Source organism: Tupaia chinensis, unplaced genomic scaffold, assembly GCF_000334495.1.
Source record: "Tupaia chinensis unplaced genomic scaffold, TupChi_1.0 Scaffold139234_1, whole genome shotgun sequence".
Classification (NCBI taxonomy): domain Eukaryota; kingdom Metazoa; phylum Chordata; class Mammalia; order Scandentia; family Tupaiidae; genus Tupaia; species Tupaia belangeri.
Window position 1 is genome coordinate 60,381 of NW_006199123.1, and position 9,629 is coordinate 70,009.

A 9,629-nucleotide genomic window follows, 5' to 3' on the forward strand; every position below is an offset into this window, starting at 1 on the left:
ATCGACTACGTGGGAGTCCAGCGACATAGCCATTACGCTAACTGCTGGTTCCCTAGGAGGATTCCTTTTTCACCACAGCCTCATCAGCACTTATAATTCCTTATTTTTAAAAAAATATTTATTTTATTTTATTATTATTTAAAAAATTTGCTCCAGGGCACATGCACTAACCAGAGAAAGAAATATAAATAGGGAGAGAGAGAGAGAGAGAGAGAGAGAAAGAGAGACAAAACGAGAAAGCAAGCTACCAGGTCCAGGATCCAAATCACGGTTGGCCATATGGAAGTCCATGACTTAACCATTATACCACCTGCCAGCCCCCATTTTTTGGAGAAATTTTTGTTAGGGTGTGTGTACTCACTGGAAAGACAGAGACAGAGAGACAGAAGGGTCTCTCTCCCCAGGAGGGTTGGCCACACTGCAATGCCATCTACTCCATTCTCTTAGATCTTAGGCACACATGCACACACTCCAGGCATGAATTTTAAGCTGCTGGGTCCAGGACTCAAATTGCAGTCAACTACCGACTACATGGGAGTCCAGTGGTGCAACCATTATGCCATCCACTGGTCCCATTGGCCCCCATTTTTAATTTTTTTAATCTTATCTTTTCTGACTGGAATTAAATGGTATTTCATTGAGGTTGTGATTTGCATTTCCCTTATGATAAGAGATGTTTGGCTTTTTTTCCCATATGCTTTTTTGGCTGTTCATGTGTCTTCCTTGATGAATTGTTCAGCTCACGTACACATCATTTAATTGGATTTTTATTTTTTTGTAGGTAAGCTGCTTGAGTTCCCAGAACTGGTTATCAGTCCCTTATCTGAGGCATAGTTTGCAAATACATTCTCTCATTCTGAGGGTACTCTCCTCCCCCTAATAATAGTTTCTTTAGCCCTGCAGGAGCTTTTTAGCCTGATGTAGTCCCACTTGTCTACTTTTGGGATTATTGCCTGTGCTTTAGGCATCTTGTTTAAGAAGTCTTTGGGACTAGCAGATGGTATAATGGTTGCATCACTGGACTCCCACATGGTCAACTGTAGTTTGAGTCCTGGACCCAGCAGCTTGAAACTCATATCGGGTGCATGGGCGTGCATACCCAGGATTTCAGGAGGAGAATGGAGGAGGAGGGATTGAGGCGTGGCCATCCCCCAAGAGGAGGCGATTTCTCACTTTCTGTTCCTCTGTCTGTCTTTCTTGTGAGTGCATGCACCCTATAGTGAAAAATCTCATTTAAAATAAATAAATAAATAAAGTCTGCCTACTCTGATGCCTGTAAGTGTTTCCTTGTGTGTTTTTTTAAGAATCATTTTATTTAACTTTGTTTATTTATTTATTTTAATTTGACCAGAGAGGGACAGAGCAAGAAAGAGAGAAAGAGAGAGAGAGGAAAAGTGATAAATTAAGCCACCAGGTCCAGAACTCGAACCACTGTAAGCCACCAGGTCCAGACCTCGAACCACTGTTGGCCATGTGGAAGTCCAACGACCTTAACTACCACACCATCTTCTAGTCCCTTCCCTGTATTTTCCACCAGTACTTTCTTTCTTTTTCTTTCTTTTTTTTTTTTTGAGAGACATTTTTTTTCTATAGGGAGTATGTGTTCGCCAGAGAGAGAGAGACAGAGAGGCAGAAAGCAAGAAATCCCCTTCCCCCAGAGAGTATGGCCACACTGCAATCTCTTCTCCTCTTCTCTTCTCAGGACTTTGAACACTCACACACATGCACCTGGAGTGAGTTTTAAGCCACCAGGTCTGGGGCTCTGACTATGTGGGAGTCTGCTGACCTAACCATTTCCCCATCTTCTAGTCCTCTTTTATATTTTGAGGTTTTATGATTAGATCCTTGATCCATTTATCACTTTTCCTCTCTCTCTCTTTCTCTCTTTCTTGCTCTGTCCCTCTCTGGTCAAATTAAAATAAATAAATAAACAAAGTTAAATAAAATGATTCTTAAAAAAACACACAAGGAAACACTTACAGGCATCAGAGTAGGCAGACTTTATTGATTGATTGATTGATTGATTGATTGATTGATTTTTGACAGTGGCGAGAGATAGGGGTCCAGTTTCATTTATCTACTGGTACATATCTAATTTTTCCAGCACCATATGTTGAAGAAATTTTCTGCCCCCCCACCCCCGGGTTGTCTTGAGCCTTTTGTCAAAAATCAGTTGACTGTATGTTTTGAGATTTACTTCTGGGTTCTTGATTTTATTCTGTTGGTCTACCTGCCAGTATTTGTGCCAATCTCATGTTGTTTTGATTATCGCAGTTTTGTAATATATTTTGAGGTGAGGAAGTGAGATGCCTCCTATTTATTCTTATTGCACACTATTGTTTTGGCAATAAAGGACATTTTATCATTTCAGGCAAACTTTATGATTGTTTTTTCTTTCAGTGTGGAAGATCCTGGTCATTTGACTGGAATTGCATTGAATATGTGGATTAATTTGGATAGAATTGACAATCTCATTATATTAATTCTTTCAATCCAGGATCATCACTTTCAATTTCTTCTTTTTATTTTTTCATAGTTTTCCTTGTAAAGGTCTTTCACTTTTTTTTATTAGGTTTTTTTCCTAGGTATCTTATATTTTTGTGGCTATTGTATCAATAAATGAGAGTGATTTCTTCAGGTCTACCTCAGTTTGTTCCTTGTTGGTGTTTAAAAGTACTGTAGATTGGAGACCAGCAGATGATGGTTACATTGCTGCTCTCCCACATAGTTGACCTTGGCTCAAGTCCCAGACCCAGCTGCTTAAAACTCACGCCAGATATGTGTATGTGCATACCCAAAATCCTGAGAGGAGGATGGAGGAGAAGGGACTGCAGTGTGACCATTCCCCAGGGGAAGCTTTCTCACTTTCTGTCTCTCTGTGTCTCTCTCTGTCTCACTGGTGACTGCATGTGACCTATAGCAAAAATCTGTCTCTAAAAAAATGCAATAGATTTTTGTAGGTTGATTTCGCATTCTGCCACTTTACTATATTTATTTATGACCTCCAGGAGGATTTTTTATGGATTTTTTTAAAATTTTCTATGCATATAATTATATAATCTGCAAATAGAGATAATTTTACTTTTTCTTTTCCTATTTGAATGCCTTTTCTTTTATTCTCTTGTCTGACTGCACTGGCTAGGACTTCCAGTACTATGTTGAAAAGGAGTAGAGAAAATGGGCAGCCTTGTGTTGTTCCAATTTTGATTCAGTTTGATGTTAGCTATGGGTTTGCAATAGGGGGCTTTTATTATGTTCAGGAATCTCCCTTATATGCCAGTTTTGCTGAGAGTCTTAATCATGAAGCGATGTTGTATTTTATCACATGCTTTTTCTGCATTGATTGATGTGATCATATGGTTTTGATCTTTCCTTCTGTTAATGTGATGTATTACATTTATTGTTTTGTGTATATTCAACCACCCTTGCATCCCTGGAATAAAGCCTACCTGGTCATGGTGTATAATCTTTTTAATGTGTTGTTGGGTATAATTTGTTGGTGTCTTGTTGAGAACTTTGGGATCTGCATTCATCAGAGATACTGGTCTGTAGTTTTCTTTTTCTTGTTATGTCCTTGTCTATTTTGGGGATCAGGGTGATGGAGGCTTCATAGAATGACTATGGGAAGCTTCTTTCATTTTGCATCTTTAGAAATAGTCTGAGGGGAATTGAGGTTATTTCTTCTTTAAGAGTTCTGTAGAATTCGGAAGTGAAGCCATCAGGACTTGTTTTTATTTGTTGTTTGTTTTGTTTTGTTTTTTCTTGCTCGGGAGACTGTTACTGACTTGATCTCATCGCTTGTTATTGGACTATTAAGGCTTTCTATTTTTCTCCTCAGTTTTTTTTTTTTTTACATTTATCTATTTATTTTTACATTTTCCCACAAACATTTACTTTACATATCAAAAATATTATCTCATACCCCATAGTTCTTGACAGTTAATAAACAACTTCCAAAATTTCAAGAAACTGAATTTAAAGATAATAATCAAAGTATTTGTTATAATTTTATTTGTGACTCTATAACAGAGACAGTATGGTTTTAAATATTTTTGAGAAAATATTTACATGTCAACTACTCAGACTGTCAAAAAGCAAACACCCAGCACACAATTCACACATGAACCTTCTCAATTCAGCTCAGCCTACCAAGTATTCAGTGATATACCATCTGCTAGCAACGATCAGTCTCTTTATCTTCCTTTGAAGTCTTCCTCAAGATAAACCTCTGGTTTTTGGCTGCTCTTTTGCAGTCTCTACTGATTACAATGCAGGACTAGATAGTCCAGATTATTTTATGGTATGAATTCTTTCATATAGATTCTCTAATCCTCTCTGTCAGGTAGAGCTGTTCACAGTGCCATGCCGTCTTTCCAACAGCTTCCACTGGCTTACTTGAGATTTACCTTAACTCAATAGTTTTCTGGTTTAATCTTCAGATATGACATTCCAGTCAAAGCCCTGTCCAATAACGAGTATTTCCAATTTCTGATTCAAAGCAACAGGTATTATTGAACTTATGCAAATAACCATTCTACCACAAAATAAGAAAACTCCCAAATATTTTCCAATTTCAGAGGGGTCAGGAAGGGAGAAAAGTTTGTTTCCATTTAAAGAAACAAACAAGAATAAAAAAAATTTTAACAAATTGCTAAATCTATCAATAGCTCAAGAGAAAGCAAAATCCTTAAATTGGGAAAATGAAGCATAGTAAAGAAAAAAACAGTAATATTTTACTCAAAATCATAAGTTTCTATTTCCCCAATTCAGTCTTATGTAATTAATCTTTCTTCTGTTGAATTTGCAGTGTTACTGTGGTCTGATCTTTCTGTTTAAATCCTAGAAGTTAGCATTCAACGTTATTACTGATACTTCTTGTTCCTAGCATTAAGTTGGTCATTTTCCTGGTTGCTTTTAGTTCTCTTATTTCTGTATATGTGTCTTTGGTTTTCCTGGTTAAGCATTATTTTCAGAATTTCTTGAAGAACTGGTCTGGTGTTCATAAATTCTTTCAGGTTTTGTTTATCTGAGAACGTTTTTTATCTTTTCTTCTCATATGAAGGATAATCTTGCCGGGTACAGTATTCTTGGTTGAAACTGCTTTTCACTTAACACTTTCAATATATTTTCCCATTCTTTTCTTGCTCGCATTGTTCCTGGTGAGAGGTCTGAAGTTTGCCTGAAGGGATAACCTTTATAAGTAACTTGATATTTCTCTCCTGCCAATTTTAGTTCTTGTCTTTGTCCTGGATTTGGCCAGTCTGACTATGATGTGCCTTAGAGAAGATCTTCTTGGCTTGACTCTATTAGGAGTTCCTTTGTATTTCTTGAGTCTGGATATTTGAATGCCTCTCTAGATTTAGAAAGTTTTCTTTCAGGATTTCATGGAATAGATTACCCATCTCTAACAGTTCCATTTGATTCATTTTTATGGTGTGTTTCCTTATTAGTTTCTTCAACTTCTGGTATAGTGATTATCCAGATTTGGGGCGCTTAATGGTATCTAGTATTTCTCATATAGAATTCTCATTTTTTCGGGTTATTTTCGATCTTCTGCATGGACTAATCTGCTTTTAATACTTTCAAGGGAGGCTTTGATTTCCTGTATTACAGCCTCCATCTCTAACAGCTCCGTTTGATTCTTTTTTATGGTGTGTAGCTCCTCTTTCAGATCGTGCAAGAACTTTCTCACCTCCTGGAATTCATTGTCTCTTTTCCCCTGCAACTTCTGGAGCTCATTGATTCTCACTTCTTGCATGTCATTTAGTTTTGTCACTATGAATATTCTGAATTCTTTATCAGACATTTTCATGAGTTCCACTATACTGTCTGTGGTAGGTGAAGGATTGTTCTTCTCACTCATGGGAGAGATATTTCCTTGGTTTCTCATATTTCTTGTGCCTTTGTGGTGGTTCCTGGTCATTCTGTGACAAAATTTCTCCTCTACTGTGTTTTCCAATGTGGTATCTACAGAAAGAAATGATCAGTTCAGGTATATAAAAAGAAGTTTCTTCCTTAAAGCAAGGAAGTTGAATAAGCATTGAGGATTTCAATAACCCTAAAAGTATTCAGATACTTGGCTACTGTGCACCTAAGCCTGTCTAGACACTCACTGGATGTAGACTAAAGAGCAGATTAGGAAAGTAAAGTTTTTTTTTTTTTTAAAAAAAAAAAAAAAGAAAAAAAAGAGACAAAACAACAAATATAAAAAGGAAAAAAATTATCATTAAAAGGTAAAAAAATGAAAATTGCATGGCACGCTAGTGTGCTGCGTGAACAGGACAGACACACCTCAGATTTAAAATGGCTTCTAAAATTAACAAGAGAAAGAAAAGGTTCAAGGTGAGAAGTGGCTTAAAAATTTTTTTAAATGAAAACTTTAAAGAAAGAGACAGAGAGAGGACAGAGGCCGCCCTACCTTGTCTGAGTGTTTCAGGAGTCTAGAAGATGAGGTTTAGAGCATACCTTTAGTCACCTTGGTCCCTGAACACGCCAGGACTCACCTCAGATTTAAAATGGCTTCTTGTCTGAGTGTTTCTAGAGTCTATGGCTTTCTAATTGTCTTTCTCACCTAGGTTTTCTTATTTCTTGTCATGTAATTGCTCATAATATTCTCATATGATCTTTTGTATTTCTGTTATGTCTGTTGTAATATCACCTGTTTCATTGCTGATTTGATTTATCTGGTTTCATTCTCTGTTCTTGATTAATCTGGTGTGTCAATTTTGTTTACTTTGCTTCATTTATTTTCTTTGTACAATAGTTCTTTTATTCTCTATTTCATTTACTTTTGCGCAAATTTTTATTATTTCTTTTCTCCTGCTTGTTTTTTTAAATTTTGTTTGTTTGTTTTGTTTTGCTTTGTTTTTCCAATTCTCTGAGATGTTTCATTAAGGTTGTCTATTTGCTACCTTTCTGTTTGGGTTTTTTTTTTCCTCTTAGGCACTAATTGCTATGAATTTCCTTTTTACAACTGCTTTTGATGTGTCCCATAGATTATGAAAACTTGTGTGCTCATTATCACTGGTTTCAATGAATCCTTTTATTTCAGTCTTTTTTTTTTTTTTAGAGAGAGAGAGAGAGATAGAGAGGTTTTTGCTACAGGGCATGTGTGCTCAATGGAGAGACAGAGAGAGACAGAGAGACAGAAAGCAAGAAATCACCCCCCAGGGAGAATGGCCACACTGCATAGATTTAGTTTAGTATAAATAACAATAATTCAGGAGCTCATCATAGCCTCTAACCTGGTTAGGATTTTCACCTTTGCTTCTTGAAAAAACTAAGTGGCAGGTCTAAAGATAAAACAAGAATGAGGCTGATAAAAATCTTAGACTTGTGCTATCATGCTTCCTGGCAGATAGACTAATCACATAACATGCTTTTCTACTGAACTCCAAATTGGCATCTCAGAATCCTGGCCAAGGGGAACTTTAGAGTCATTATCAATCAGTCACAATTGATATTTTATGTAACACTTATTTGGAATTTTCCTAGGTGTTATAGTTCAGCTGTAGATCTGAAATTAAAGAAGGATTAAAATAAAATGACCATGGGAAAATCAGATTATTATGGACTACTTTTCATGTTCTCCACTCTCAGGGCTTCTGCCCAAGGTATTTGGAGAGAACTGAATACAAGATCTGGGGTGCCTCACTTTAAATATTATATTCAAGATTGCTTTTGCTTAATGTAAGATAAATCTGGTGATTCTTGATGCCATCTTATTTACCTTATTGTTTTTAATTTATATTTGCTATAGGGCACATGCACTTACCAGAGGCCAGAGAGAGAGGGAAAGTGAGAAATCATCTCCAGGGGGTATGACTGTACTGCAATTCCTTCTTCATTCTCCTCTCAAGGTTTTGGGCACACATGCACGTGCACCCAGCATATTTTCCAAACTACTGGCTGTGGTGAGTGCTGTTAGCCATGTGTTATCTAGCCACCTTAACCACCATTCCACAAGCTGGCCCCATTATTTACCTTCTTAAAATTTCCATTGTAGAAAAAGAACATTTTGAATAGAGATAAATGAAAGAATTGTTTCAAACTCCTCTGTAACTCATATTTAGTGATAATGACTGTTAATATTCTGTTGTATATCCTTCCAATTTTTTTAGTTTTTTTTAATAGGGTACATGCACTATCCACAGAGACAGAGACAGAGAAAGAAAGTGAGAAATCACCCTCCAGGGTGGATGGCCAAGCTGCAAACCCTTCTCCATCCTTCTCTAGTGGTTTTGGGCACACAAACATCAGTGCCTGGCACATTTTTCAAGCTGCTGAGTCCAGGACTCAAAAATCTAGCACCTGGGCCCAGCAGATGGCATAATGGTTACAATGCTGGACTCCCACATGACTGACCATGGTTCGAGTCCCAGACCCAGAGGTTTGAAAATCATACTGGGTGTACATGCATTCATGCCTAGAATCCCAAGAAGTGAATGGAGGAGAGGGGATTTGAGCATGGCTGTCCCTCCTGGGGGGTGATTTATCACTTTCTGTCTCCCCAGTGAATGAACATACCCTGTAGCAAAAATCTCTCTCTCAAAAAATGAAATCTAGCACCTTTAACCACCATGTCAACTATTAGCCTAGCCCCTCCTTTCATTTTTTTTTTACAAGTAGACTTCCTTTAATTTTTTTTTGTCATGTGGCAAGTGTGCTTGTCAGAGAGTCACAAAGAGAGACAGAGAAAGTGAAAGTGAGAAATCACCCCCCCCCCCAAGGGAATGGCCATGCCACAACCTTGTCTCTCCCATTCTCCTTCTGGGGTTTTGGGCAAGCACACACCTTCCAATATTTTTATGTGACTATAATTGCCTATAGCATATTTTTTAAATATAAATGCATTGTAGGTGGTGGGGTGAGCTTAGTGGGAGAAACAATATACTGAATTTATATGTTTATTGTAATGCACATCTTATACTTCAGATACTAAATTGTGAAAAAAGTTATCTTAGAATGGAGAATATATTGCAACATCTAGGATATATAAAGGATTTTAATTTCAGAATGCATAATTTTGTATTTTAACATCTCTAAAATCGCGATGTATCCTACAGTCATGACTCATCACAGTGTGAGTGGTAGTTTTACTTCTTAAATAAAAATGATACACTAACAATTGATGTCCTATCATATTGTACATAGTGATAAACATTTAATAAGGTTTATAAACATTATAAATATTTACTTATGTGTTAACTACTTTATATATTTGTAAAACTCTAATCCTCAAAATACTCCTCATGGTAGAATTTTGGGTGATTAAAAACTTTTTTTTTCTTTCTTAACTATTTGAATAATGAGTATCATTAATTTCAGAAAAAAGGCAGTAAAGTCTTAAGTCTAAATAACTATAGGTATAGGTAAGCATACTATTAACACTTTAGTAGGCACGTATTTTATTTGTATTTTTACACATGGAAATGAAATCTCAGAGAACTTAAAGAACTTATTTAAAGTCATTCAGTTACTTGATATTGAAACAAGGATTTAGACCCCAGCCTGACTTCAAAGGCCTCATCCCCTCCATGATTTTCAACCTGATATTGATAAAGGGAGAATGAAGCTCAGAGACTTGCCTGAGTCTCATGCCATCCTTTTCCACTTTTTATATAACAATT